Below are 15251 nucleotides of genomic sequence, written 5' to 3' on the forward strand. Positions count from 1 at the left end.
GCATTCAGTCATCTATCCTTTAATCCCTACTGTAGCTTTATGGACTTTGAGGTGTCAGTCATTTTGTCAGCATGTACAGTAGATCACATCTGTAAGACAACTGATGTGTTGGATGGAGACTCAACAACAACTGCTCACTCCACTGCCATCAGGTCTATCTCAGAGGAATATGAAGACACGGAGGAGACGTGAAATTATTTTTCCATCCCGAGTGAAAGGTGAGTAAGGGTGATCTTGTCCATAACTTTTCCAATAAGCCGGGAAGTCATGACTAATGCATCGCCCTTTCTCCTTGCCACTCTGCTTCAGTGTGCATGGAAACAATAAAACATTAATAACCTCCAAACTCAAAGCCCCACAAATGGAAGGTTATTTTGGCATCTTTAGCACCGCGGGAAAACAAAGCATTTCGTAAATAACAACTCGGAGCGGCTTCGGCGAGTTTTCGAGCTTTCACGGCTCCTGTGGGCTTCGAGCCAGCGTTTCCCCCTTCCTGTGTCCGCACTTCAAAACGGGGGGGAAGAGAGCTCGGGGCTGGCGTGCATAAAGCCTCTAAGAATAACCACACTGATCAGGAATCATCAGCGAGGTCCCGGGGATGCGCCAACATCAATGTGCCGTGAGAGGGAGACTGGCCTCCGATCAGTGCCACAGCTCTAAGATGCTTTGTGGGTATACGGTCCCCGGAGTTTCAAAGGGTTGAGGGAGTTCAGTGCTATCTCCCTGCACCAGGTAGCCTGACTAATAGCACACTCATAGCGTCTTGAATGTCAGAGCATCCCGCGCTCGCTTCCTGGAAATCCAGACGGAAATAGTCTGCAAAGTAGCGTACAATATAAGCCCACAGCTGGGGTTGAAAACAGCCCCAGAATCATTTTTAAAAGCTGCAATACAAGCCAGGAGGATGGGCCATAAGGCAGACGCCTGGCATTTTACTGAGGGAGAAAGAAAGAAAGTGGCAGAGTAAAGCAGCCAAAGGTTTGGAGATACTGCTCGAGTAGTTTGTGAGGGAAAAGGTCTGTGATATAAAAACAACCCCAGATTCTTTATTAGATATCAAGAATGTTGCCTGGTGTCCAGCTAGGACCAGACAAACGACTATTAAACTTGTGATTTTCTAATATTTTGGGGATGTAGCCTGTTGTCTCACAGTAAGAAATGAAACATTTTTCAAAACCTTGTGCCTACATTACCCACTGTGCAACATAACCGTTGAGTGACATCAATAGAGGTAATTTCTCAGTCTACATGCAGCTTTCTCTAGAGCCACAAAAGGCTTTATACTATTTTCTTCACATAAGCAGTTGTGTATGACCTGTAAACACACCTTAATGTGCAAAATTGGTCAAGTTGCCCTTTAATACAAAAGATCTTGTAAAACATCTAGCTTTCTCTTAGCTAGTGGTCTTTCAAAACTGCACTTTGATTGTCGGTGCACTGTTAGTATCATTTTCTGTTGGCACTGGTAAAATGCATTTCTGATTTTACTTACAAGAAGCCTGGACGATTTCAGTATATTATGGAGTCTATTTGAGGGAATCACTGAGATACGCCTGATCTATTCACCAGACACCCGACTGGAGGCCTCAGAGGAGGTGCAGCTTGCTGTAAAGCTGTTCCTCTCTCAGTTAAAGCATTCAAATATCTCCTGTATTCATGTTCCTCCCACTGTCACTGTGGGAGGAAAACCTTGAATATCCAGTAAGTTTTAAATAAATAAATCAAAGTGTTTATTTTACCAGCAGGCATTTATATCAGTTTGAATGTGTTTTGGATGGGGATGTATCCTCAGCAAATATCATTCTTTTATTATTCTGTTCAGCTCAGTTTGTAAATGCCAGCACTGCCAGGGGTTAGGGGTTCAAATCCCTACATGGTTCATGGTCATTCACATATGGCACTGACACTGCCAGGGTAAAGAGTCAGAGTCACACTGTCTGAACTCTTGCTACTACAAGGAGCTGGGATTAACAGGAGAAAAGGCCCAAAAGGGGAGATATAGTACAACTAGCATGCAAAACCCCAAAACAGTAAAATTGGATTTAGCCTGAACAAAAGCCGTGTGCTGCTGCTCCGAAACACACTCAACTCCGTCACGGTGCCTTCAGCCCATTAGCTCACAGCCCGAGTACCCACAATCACATGGGTTTAAATCCCATTTCACACTGCGTTGTCACATCCCTTTGTCTGGCCTCTCCTCTGTTTTCACCGTCCTCGAAAAAAAAGTCCTAATAAAATACAGCGGCAGGTCGAATTCTCAAAACGCTGTGTAATAAAAAAAAAAAAAAAAAGTTTTTTAAAAAGTACAAGCCATTTTATGTTTTTCAGCTGCGCGAGATGCCCGCAGGTCAAAGAAATAAATATGTCAGAAGCTGCAGGGCGAAACGCTGGCCTTTTTTTTTTTGAAAACACGTAAACCGTTTGAAGCTGTGAACGGAGCGCGCGGAGGAGCGCCTGATGCACAGTCACCTAAAAGTCATGACCGCCACTCCCCGAGAGAGCGCGAGCAGCCAAACGGGGCACATGCATACAAACAAGTGGAAATGAGCGGGTAAATGGATGGCTGCGGAGAGAGGCAGGCCATACATTAATGCCTGTAGAGTTACACAAGCGTTAACAATATCGTGAACACTTCATTATGAATCACACACACACACACACACACTGCTCAGGCGCTGGCCTGACAGTTGATTTCTGTGCTCTGTTTGTTTGTTAAAGCCTTTCCAACCTTGAGGTCTGAGCGCTCATTATACCCAGCGCAGAGTAGAACAGAGTAGACGCACACACACACACACACACACACACACACACACAGTAGCTGCAGCATCATAATGGTTTAAACCACGCTTTTATGACAGAAGCACTAATCCTTTACATTAAACCAGATACACTTAACTTGCGCACACTGGACACAAAGAGCCCGGCTCGGCAAAGACACACTCACTTTTGACCCATATCGCGCTCACACACACCCTCACGTCTATTGTACTCAGAAACAAATCCACGGCCTAACACAAATCCACACTCTGACCTCTGTGACATGTTAGCAGCTGTTTGCAGCAGCAGCAGCAGCAGCCATCATCCTCCATCTTGCATCTGTCTTCTGTTTGATCTGTGCTGCTGCTGCTGCTGCTGATGCTGCCGGGGTCAGTCTTCAGTCTTCTTTTTTATTTATTTTTCATGCAAAGAGGTGCTGTAACCAGGGCTCCACCTTCTCTGCAGCGAGATATTGTTTGTTTTTTGAGTTAAATAATTTGGTGTTTTGGAGCGCCGTGTGCTGAACGCTCACTCTTATAAAACAGTGCAGTAACTCCAGCACCTGAGGCGGAGTGTGTCTACAGCAGCACCCCATCACTGCGAGCTGACCTTCTGTTCTGTCGCCCGAAAAGGTCCCAAATTTAAAATTTTCCAAACAATTGCTCCGGCGGGGCGGGGTAACAGTGCAGCAGTAATGGTGTGCTCAGCGCAGCACAAAGGACTCCTGTGATGTTTACTTGTGTACGCCAATCACTCGAGCACACACACACAGAGCAGTTATTAGCATTTGCAACTTTGACACATTATCATTGTGGAAAGTGGCTCAAAGGCAAATGTTAAACCTCAGTGACCCACTTGACATTTAGCAAGTTAAGGTCGTCACCATCTTGGCTTTTTGCAGCCAGAAGTGTCCTTATTTGGACAAGAGGCTGGAGTTGCAGATGATCTTCTGACTGGATCTGACCGAGAACCTTTAGGACTTGCTGTGGTAGCAACTTGTCAATCACAAGGAAGCCACGCCCTAAATCATACCCCGAATAAAGTGCTTGAGACCATAAACTCATTTGTTAGGAAGCTGTTTACTGAGGTAATAACTCAAGTGATAAGAAGGGTCATTTTCTCATACGCTTACATACAAGTTGACTTTTATTGAAACCAGTTGAGTTAACCCTGCTGGTCATTAGAAAGGATGCAGGTTTATGGCACGTTCCCAACAGTTTCTCTTGTCAGCCCGTCCATATTTCATACCAGCAGTTGTTTAAGGACGTTGGAATACAGCCTCCGACCACCAGTGGCAGCGACTGGGAACAAATATGGAAAACTGAACCACCAAAACAAAAATGGTAGATGGCCCAGCTGTGGCCACACAGACCGATAACATCAGAGTATGTCAGATAATCAATCCGTCATTTATAGACAGCTGATGCGACTCCAATTTTTTAGGCATGCCACTACAATTTGTTTTTTTTTAATCATGAAATAACATTAAAGTAAAAGTTTCTTTCTCTGCAGTTGTGTCTTATATTACTTTTAATAGGGTATTTATGACTAGAAATAAGACAAATATACTTTGCTTTTGAGTTTTTGCAGTGTAACTTGTCCTCTTATCACCAATTGATCAATACAGCTACTTCATCCACCCAACTTTCTACTATTACCAAATACTGAGATACAGAGCAGACACAGAGGAGCACATGAATGGTTAGGGTTAGCTGATTAATAGAAATCTCAGCACATGCCATTTTTTTCCTGCACTTCAGCGTTCACACGTGCAGAGAAAATAAATAACACGTCTGCTGTGATTATGATGCACCATGTGATCACAGCTGACACTCAGTCCATATATATTAATGGCTAATATATACACATAACTGTGACTACAGATTCTACTCATTTAACAGTTTATGAAGTCGATCTCACGGGATATTTCCCAACTTTATGAGCTGACAAGGATTTCCTGCATGATACTGTATATACTGTGCAACAGATGTGTCCTCCAAATTCAGGACACTGACTCAATTTCTCCACCGCATTTTGATTCGATTTTTAAAGGGGACAGCCTTCGTCAAACCACGAGGACGAATACACAAATGTCAAATGAACCCAGATTGACCTGAACAGTATTAGAAGCAGTGTGTTAGAAGCAACCCAACAGACAACAAACTCATCACATCCAGCCTCACAGTGCCTCACAGTTAACACACAGCTCGCAGGCTGGATGACTTGTTTGTTTGCTGTAATCATGTTAATGTTGTAAAGCTAATGTGGCAATGATTTATTGATGATACAATGCTAAACATAGCATGGAACTTCCAGCCCCTTGATGATCTTTCCTCATTTTCCCCTGCACCGGGCCTCTCCTCCCGCTCCTCCCTGGTGGCTGATTCGGCCCGAACCCATTTGAATGTAGCCGCAGAACAGCACAAACAAATCATTAAAATGCTATTTATGAACACTTAGATTTGCATTCGGCATTCAGTGTTTGGCCGTCTGGAGTCTGAAAGGTTGGGAGACTTCTGTTTGTGCGTCTAAGAGGCTGCGATTCACTTGTGGTTTAAGTGTGTTTTTATCTAATTGCTCTTTAAAGAGCAAATGCAAGAACTTTAGTTTAGAGCATTGATAAAAAAAAAAAAGTTATCAACAAAATGTGAGGACATAACAGGTTTGATGCCTGTGTATTGTGTTTCAGAGATACTTGCTGGGGTTAGCATGCTAACCAGCTAGTAAACATCAACAGTCACAAGTGGACTAAGCACGCTGTGAGCATACCGGGCCACTGAAGCAAAGTCCCATTTATTTCTACGAAAGCTGCACATGATGCCAAAATGACTCAACTGTCCTCCACATAGCTCACACATTGTGGGGCCCATCGAGCGTGTGCACAAGAGACTTCCGCCAAAATTAGGTTGTGGCACTAAAAAAAATATTTCCACCATGTTACAGACTCTTTTTTCACAATGTTAACTTGTGGTAAAAAAAAAAAAAATATTGGGGGCCAGTGCTATGAAAACTAGCTTCAGTGCCTGCAGATTGTCTGGGCCTGATCTTGACAGCTAGCCGTACTGCTAATTGAACTAATTAGCTAATGGTAGCTACACAGTTTGGGGTTTTCTGTTGACCCACTTCATTTTTGGATGACTTTGACATGACAGTTCTTCTATATTGCACCTTTAAACAGCTGAATGAATGTAAAGCTGTTATTTCTAGAGGTGATTAAGTTTTGCTGGGACTGAAGGCTAGAGTTTGATCAAAATGTGAATGGTGTCATGGCGTCTTGATTTATTTGTGGTGCAGAAGCAGTTTTCTAATTGTGTGTCCAGGTGAATTTTAAGCTGCTAATGGGGAAGATATAACAGAAAAATGTCAGCCTTCCTTAATAAAGAAACGGACAAAGTACAAAGACTTCCTGCGAGTTTCTGGAGTGTAGCAGAGGCAGGCTGAGTGGGGAGAAGCGCATCTCTCCGTGTTTGTGGCATTCAGTAAATCACCACTTCTGAGCACACTTTCAAAGGTAGATTGTTATGAATCATTTCAGTTGAACTTTTCCCCGACTTTAATGCATTCTGCAGGCTGAATATGCGATCGGAGCAGACACCACATTCATTCCTGCATAAAACAACTAAGTGATATGTACAGAAAGTTTTATGCATTTTCTCAGACAGACTGCAAAAGAGAAGTGTGGAGAGCTGTGTGTTGTCTCCCTGGGATGGGATTCGATTCCATACTGGGTTTGGTTGTTTGAAAAATGCATGGAGCCGCTGTAACGGTAAGGAATAACAGATGTGTTACGCGAGAAAAGGATGAAAGGATGAAACTCAGGGGCAAATCTTAAAATATTTTGAGTTTTGAGAATCGACTCAACATCACAGAAGGTTCGTCTAAGGCAGCTTGTTGCCTCAAGAAATACTGTAACTCACTCTGATTCTGAAGACAGTCACACATTTCATAAGAACTATTTGTCTCCACTATAAGAAGGTAGTATTTCATGAACGTTTTAACTGGACACATTTTTTGTCATCGAGAGGTGTGAGAAGCATATTCCAGGAGCAGAGGCTTTCCAGACCAACTGTGAGTCTCACAGCAGGGAGCATGAATTTGTTATGCTCTCAACTCCTTAAAAACTTCTGTCGAAATATTCACTCGTGGCGGCCCATCAGGCCCGGATTTCCACCGTCACGGCATTCCCCCGCACGTAATGTTGCCTTATTAATCTCTGGTTCTCAGCAGTCGTCCTGTCACTCAAAACACACTGTTATCCCAGAGAAAGGGACACATCAAAGGGACTGTATGTGTGCAGGGCGGGTCCCAGATGAGGATGTGCACAGCTGTGTGAATGCAAACTAACAGAACGGACACCCCTGGGGAGCAGACGCCTTATCGGTATGTTTAACTGACGCTCTGATTCCTCTCCGTACGTCTCAGAGAGGAACACATTAGGTCTTTTGATCCGTGTGCATACAATGACAGAAGCCATTTACTTAAGCTGTAGGGACAGCCCCGCTTTCCTTTTAATGCAAGCCTCGAATTGTCAAGCACTTAAGCACACTGAGATGGTGTTATGTTGTTACCCAGACATGCCCCCCCACCCCACCAATCCAAGTCCCTAATCCATCTGCCAACTAATATCTCTGGCCTCCAGTGAGCTCAACACCACTGCACGATATCAGCTTAGTGTCCTGACACAGAGCAGACACTGGGCCACTATCAGAAACATCATAATCACTGCAAACTCCTTGCTGCTCACTATTTGCTGTAACGACACAGTTAAGGGCTAACTTGAAGGATAAATCACCGAAAAAATGAGTCATTATCTCGTCACCATGAAGAAGAGTCACGTTTTTGCTTTCATGATTTTTTAAGTTTGGCTGTCCACAAAACATTCTGGAGCCCGGAACACCTGAAGCAGATGGGGACTTGTTTTAAAATGTAAAAAAGCTTCAAATTAGGCACCGCGGCCCTGTCCACAGTTACACCTGTGTGTCTTGAAACACAGCTTTTTCACACACACAAATGGTATTCTAAGTCACTGAAAATCTTGCCAGGCAGAGACTGAGATGATTGGAAACCACGAGGCAGAAACTCCTCTTCGCTTTATCCATGTATGTAACATCATCGGCAAATGCATTGACGGAATGGATGTTGTATTGTCTGTATTTACAAGGACATAACCAGACAATGATAAGAGAGACAAAACAGCTGCCGGCGGCGTTGTAATATAAAAAGCATTATCTCGGGGGATTCGGTGGAAAGCAGGCACTTTTCCCTGCCTCGTCATTTTTGTCACGTAAAATGTGGATAAAATAAAAGTGGAAATCATTCATGGTATTTTCTGCAACCAGCTTAACCACAGGATACAATCTGCTTCCTGTTTACAACGCACGCCCAGTGTGTGTAAATGACTATGAAACTGCCATTTTCAGTTGCGTTCGTAGGGACGTAGATTGTTTCTCTTTTTCAAGGTAATAACCTGCTGAGGTCACATGGCTTGGTCCCAGATGGTTCCTAATGGTATCTAATGGGCTGGTTAAAGTTTCCTCCTGTCTTGTGGCTGCTACATTGCAGTTAGCGAGTATATACTGTATATGTAGGCTGTTGTTAAGTGAGTAGTAAGTGCAGTGTGCTCATGCTGCACACACACACACAGCAGCCTAGTGTTGCATAATGTGATGCCCATAGCAGACATCAGGTGTGTCGCACAGACTGAGCAAAACGTAAGGGTCTGGTCAAGCTAGAAAATAATTTGTTCATGCCAAGAGTCATCCAACCAGGCCTGAAAGTGAAAGTATTTACTGCTGCTCCAAAAAGGCCTCACACTAAGGAGGATTGTAAATCTGACGCTCATTGAGAGAGGAGCAACAGGGCATAATCGTTTGAATATGGGGATGGGCACGCCGCACATTTCCAGACTTTCATTCCTTGAACACCTTCATGGTGCTGCACTGGGATGTACATGTAAAAATGATGAAATAGCTGTGTGAAGAATGAATAAAGAGAGCTAGAGAGAGAAGTTTAAACCTTGCGTGTGCCCTCAATCACAGCGAGAAGCGGAGGTCAGTGTCGGAGTGTGATTCGTTCCCCTTTACACGCTGGAACGGCTACAGTAATATATTTATAATGAAAGTACGTCATGTGGTATTAGTTATAATTGTTGTACAGTCTCGTTATGTTATTGATATGCATCTTAGCACCATAAAGTGCTTCCCAAAAACATACCAACTGAAAATAGCAGCTGGAAATAAACCCAGCAAAGGAAAAGTCTGTGTAGCAGTCAGGGTTTAGAGGATCTCAGACGACTTGTGCAGCTTGTAGCAAGACAGGCTTCACTGCTGAGGGAACATTTACACTTAAAGGATAACTCCAACAATTGGAAACATTAAAGTTTGTTTACAGGAGTACTACTGCATATGTGAAAGTAGTATAAAGCCTTTTGTGGCTCCAGAGGAAGCTGCATGTATTCTGATGAATTGCCTGCAGTGTCACTCAGTGGCTCAGTTGCATTGTGGGTAATGTAGGGGATGGGTTTTCGAGAAAAAAAGCAGTCTACCACATCTAACATTGCAGTCCTATAACTCATTATGGACATTTTTTTAAAAAAATGATCAAAACCAATACAGCAGAACCAGAGACATCCCTTTTTATTACCCACGATGCAACTGACTGGCATCACAGGTGGCAACTCAGATTACACGCACCTTCCTCTGGAGCCACAAAAGGCTTCATACCAGTTTTTTATTTTGTAACGTGTCAAAGTTAAAAGCACCAGTTGCCAACATAAAATGGTAATGTATTAAAACAGTAATGTGCTCTAATATTCAACTTCAACAAGTTGTTCCAGTGGTGGCACTATAATTGTAGTCGTCATCACAGAGATGGAAATAGCGGTAGTTCCATTATATGATGCTGCCACATATTCTCATTAGTTACAGTACAAGCACTGGCATGTTAATAGATGTACTTAAGTAGCACATTACGAAGATAAATCACCTTGAAATAACATTAATCTGTAAATATAAAACAACTTAGATTAGATTTGTGTATTGTAAAATAATAAATCATACACATTTTTTTCACTCTCTCTCTCTCATTCTTTCATATCTCTGACTAGTCAAATCAATGCAGAGTAAGAGGGAGACGGGTGGTAAACACACACATGCACACACACATCTTTTCAAAGGGCTATTATATAAAACCACTTTGTTCTGGTGGTGAAACTGTGCCTGCAGGACTTCCTGGAAGTTCAGAGGGCAAACCGTGTTTTCATCACAACATGACATTAAAACTGGTTCATGACATTTACCTTCTGTGCTCAGTTCTCTTTTCTTTTCTCTGCCTTTGCTTTGAAAATGATTCTTATTTTTCTTCGTTGTAGACAATAAATACATGGAAGGAAAGAGATCAATGGCTGTAATAAAGGAATGATTGTTTCTAACTGTGACATTACCTACAAGGATAAAGCACCATCTGTACTGCACATGCAGGATCACTACAGTGAATGAGTTCAATGACCTATATGTACCGTACGTGTATTCATGACGCACTGACCTGTGTGACAGTAAGCAATAACATGTATTAAACCGGTGTGTAAATGAATTGGTGATGTCTCCTCGTTTTCAGCATTATATGAACCACCAGAGTCTCCAGCACACACAGAGGCCATTAAACTCAAGTCAGCATGGCGATAAAGACTTCCTGGCTCATCAGATGTAATCACATCTGAATGTTCGCTCTTCTTTTTACTAACACAAGCAGACGAGCGCATTCATGTGACAAATGACAAATTGTACACATTTCTGTAGTATGTGCTTCATTTTTTTGTGTTAACTTGTCGTCTTTCAACCGCTCTGTGCCAAATCTGTTTTATTAAACACCCCTAAACGATGCATTTACTCCACTTACCCACTACAGAACTGCTGAGGCCTAAATATCATCAGTGACTGTGCACAAATTAACTTGTAGTCTTACATAATGCTACAGTGAGTGCACCACTCTTAACTTCACTGTGTCACTCTAGAGTCTCAAACAATCATTATGATCTCCATTAATCAGCTTTTTTAAATTTTCATCAGCAGTGAATGAAACTACCAGAGCCATGCAGTGTTAAGGGATAAAACCAGAAAACTCTGCAGCTCTTTGCAGGGTTTTTGTTTGGGGTTAAGGATTACATTAAGAAGATTTCCTGTGGAGTTAGCAGAGACCAAAAACAGAGTTGAAAGGAGAATGAATTATTCATCTCCATTCATCATGTGGACACAATCATGCCTCCAAATGAATGCCAACGTCGCTCCGAATCTACTGGATGGGTAAAAAGTACTAATAAGGTGTGTGTTTGTTGTGGCCAACAAATGCAATCAGTGCAGCTTTAACTCAACATTAACCTTATCCGAGTCAGAAACACTATGCAGCTGAGCTGTATCGGAGTATATGTCGCTCATGAAAGCCGTCTCACAGCCAGATACTGATACTTTAATCAGGTTTGCAAAGCGATATAAAGAAGCAGGTTAAACCATATGTGTGTCCAAACCAACTGGTGAACATCTACATGTACAGAATGCTGAGGAGTTGATGAGAAAATGACACAACTTTGCACTTGATTTATTACCTCCATGAACTGTTTCCTGATGTGTTTGTGGACTCAATCACTAGTTCCAAGTCTTTGTCAATGCAGCATGATGTTGACTGATGGTACCAATTACAGTACAGTAGTCAATAAAGATAGGTAGAAGTGTAGCATTGTGTAGCCTAACTGGCTAAATCCTCTAGTCAAAGTAAAGCCACTTCTGGCACCACAAAAGCAAGATGGCAACAGCCATAATGCCAAACTTAAAGCTTAAAAACAGCAGTCCACAAACTAATAGCTGCTCACGGTGGGTTTACATCTGATTGGCAATGACAATTTAGCTACTGCCTGATGAAAATCAGTTTTCAGGGTTAGGGTTTCTCCTAAAGAATATCAAACATCAATTATGGTTTCAAACTTCTTTGGTATTCTCTTCCTATAAGCCCTTTCTCACAGCAGATATTCTGATTTGTACTGGTATTAAAAGCACAGGTGTTACTAATAACATTAAAAATGGCTCTGTTTCACTCAAGTGTCCCTGTAAATCCTGAAAATGTGATAGAACCAGCACGATCAATATCAGGGCCCAGCAACCGAATCAGCTAAATGAAATCCAGCCATCGTTCATGTGATTATTTACACCTTTGTTTTTCCGGCTGTCGCGTCCAAAAATGTCTGCTGTTAAAAATGCAACAAAGACTTTCAAACGCTTCAACCGGAGTGTTCGCTTCAACCTTCATCCGCCCAGGGAAGTCTAGTTAGGCTCATGTTTTCTTCTGCTCGGCATTCACACTGCTACTCACTCACAACTGGGAGTTGGCCAGTAAAACCACAGCCTGTGCTGCAGGCCACAGGAGCAGTTGGGGGTTGCTTTGCTAAAGGGCACCTTGAGCCAAAGCTGTTTGGGGGTGCCGAGCTAGAATGTTGTTTCCTTTCATCGCTCTGTCTCGAACCGACTGACCCTAAAGCCAGATTCATGTGTGTAAATGTAAAATTTGCATGCACTTAAACGGCCAAAAACGCAGCGTTTAATCTCTCTGCACCACCAATATGGGCATTATCCAAACAATCAATAGTGTGGAACTGAATGCCGCGAGGAGAGAGAGAAGAGAAAGAGGAGACAGAGAGGAGGAGAGAAGAAAGTGTGAAAGGCTGAGGGAGAAAGATGGCGAGACGTGCACTAAAAGGGGAGTGTAGTCCCAGCACTCTCTGGCGTGAATAGATATTATTCATCGGAAAGACATGAATACACTCGCAAGTGCAATGCTTTGAGCCACCTGAGAGTACACACACTTAAGAGACACACACACAAACATGCTCGGCTTCTGCGTGCAAACATAAATCATGCACAGGCACGTGCACGCATGAAAATCTCAGTGCTCCGAGGAAACACTGTTCAAACACACAAATCAGACACAAACACACAAATGCAGAACACATTCAGGCACTCGAGTGCACACACACACACACACACACACACACTGAGGAGGGGAAATAAGTAAAGACGAAAGCAGAGAAGAGGAAGGAGGAGCAGAGTTGAAACCAATATGCCATGGAAGAGAAACAGCCCACGAGAGTTATGAGAGGATTACAGGGAAGTGTTGAGGGAAAGAGAAGGAGAGGAAACAACAAATAGAGCGAACACTGAGGAGATGGACATAGGCACGAAGAAACACACGGAGTGTCGAAATGCAGGGAATATGTATATATAACCGAGGGGAGTTCATTCATCCATCCATCCAGCCATTCAAGGCCGGGTAGAATAAAGGAGAGGAAGAGAAAATGATGGGTGGAGGAGGGACGGGGAGTCACAGATAACACACAGCTCACAATGAAAGTGACAGCTTTGCTCCGAGCCTGACTCTGGCTGACTGTTGTTTCATTATAATCTCATAACTGTCAAATCCTGAAGCGGCGGGGGGAGAGAGAGAGGGACACAGAGAGGCAGAGAGAGAAAGAAAGAAAGAGAGAGAGAGAGTAACATACTTTCACAGAGAGAGAGAAACAGCGAAATAATGGGAAATGAATCTGCACGTCTGACTCAACCGAGCTGAATGCACATCGGAAGAAACAGATGAAGACAAACGTTGGCGAACGCGTACATATTGTTCATACATGCAGCTTATAGGGCACACACACACACACATACACACACACACACACAAGTTAGATGTGCCTGACTTCACACAATTGCTCTCTCACATTTCTATTTATTAAACCTCTCACTCGTTCACTTATCAGTCCCCTTCATTTCCTATTCACTTATTCATCCCTGCACTTCATCAGCAGTTACACTTTTACTATCAGCTATTGGATAGCTATGCACTCTTTCATGGTATTTCGCTCTCATCACTCAACTGCTAATTCGTTCAATCACTTATTCACTTGTTCATGCACTCTGATTCTTATAGTAAGCTTGGTCTCTCACACACTCACTCGTTCAGTCGCTAATACTCTCAGTCACTTTCTCTCTCTCTGTTCACTCATTTCCTCGCTCACTCGCTCACTTGGACAGTCAGTCAAACTCAGTTTACTCAGTCAGTCACAAGCGTAATCCCTCTCTTAATCGTTTATTCACTCAAGCTGTCTTTCATTTTGTCATCAACCCACAAACATTTTCACTCACCCTTTCACTCAATCATCTGATTCCTCACTCCATGATCAGGCATCCTTACTGAATTTGTATATGTATAAAACATTCACTCGCTTCCATTACAGACTGTATTCTTACAGTTTAAAATGTTTTCACTGATCGTGTACTATCACTGTCAATACACTGTACATCCTGCTTTTATGCACGCTGCACTGCTGATTTTCCACAAGTTATTGTACAGAGCAGTCCTGACCATTTCCCTTAATTCATTCTTTACCATTCTATAACGTATGTGTACAGCTCTTGTTGTCATTGTTTCACAGATGCATGTCTATTTCTGTGTAGGTACAGTGAGAGTAATTTAAAACCAGAGTCAAACTCACTGTATGTATACACATACTCTCTGTTAACTGATTTAACTTCTATACATGCATTGACAGTTTCCAAACAAAAAGAACCAAAACCTTCATTAGAAATATATATAGTCGAGTGACTGATGATGAATATAATGTATACTGGCTATGATGTGTCAGCTAGGACAAGCTTTGGGATAGTTTAGATCAAGGTTGTGCTCTCACTTCTGCTTTTGATCCCTTGACGGGTTCCTCACTCATTCACGTACATTCCGAACTCTCTTGAGCACTCGCTCATCCAAAATGACACCTAAATAAATATGTATAAGCCTGAATCGTCAGCAGCGAGGCTGGTATAAAAGCAGAGTAAATAGGGTAGCAGGTCACACACGCTCCCCAGCCACCCATCCTCTATTAAATCCTTCTGACAGAATACAAACACAGCACAAACCTCCCAAACAACAATGCTGCTCTCGTTTTTCTCCTTTTTTAGTTTCTAGGGCTTTGATCACTGACAGCAAAGAAGCCTGTAAGGCTTTTAGGAAGCCTTTATCGTGAGGCCAAAGCATGGAAATGCAAGCAAATAAACCAAAACAAATGCATCTAAAAATAAAATAAAATCAACTTTAATTCAAAAAGTCAAGATTATTACTCAAAAAGATAATAATATCCTGGCCAGTTGACAATGTGCGCCTCCTTCCTTCCTTATTAGATGGATTTTCTTTTATTTTACATAATCACTATGGCAACTTGGACTGCATCTAGCCCAGATCACCTGTCAATCACACAGTGTGGGTGGTACTGTGATACCAATCGCTGCTCATAACTTCACAGGTCTTCTTCCACCAGTAAAATTGTCATTTCCATGCCTGAAATAAAATACCGTCTCCACACTGGCTGCTTGCAATAGCATATCTCATAAACTGGCAACATGCGGACTGATATGAATATGTGATATGAAAACCCTAATAATTACCCTCGGCTATCTCAG

At 42.5% G+C, this 15251-nt stretch overlaps 1 protein-coding gene across 1 annotated transcript in view; it reads right to left on the minus strand.

Annotated features, from left to right (window-relative positions):
* The window catches only part of celsr3 (cadherin, EGF LAG seven-pass G-type receptor 3), a 104814-nt gene that overhangs the window by 82994 nt on the left and 6569 nt on the right, over positions 1-15251 (minus strand). The window lies entirely within an intron of this gene.

Source organism: Acanthopagrus latus, chromosome 7 (assembly GCF_904848185.1).
Source record: "Acanthopagrus latus isolate v.2019 chromosome 7, fAcaLat1.1, whole genome shotgun sequence".
NCBI classification, from domain to species: Eukaryota; Metazoa; Chordata; class Actinopteri; order Spariformes; family Sparidae; genus Acanthopagrus; species Acanthopagrus latus.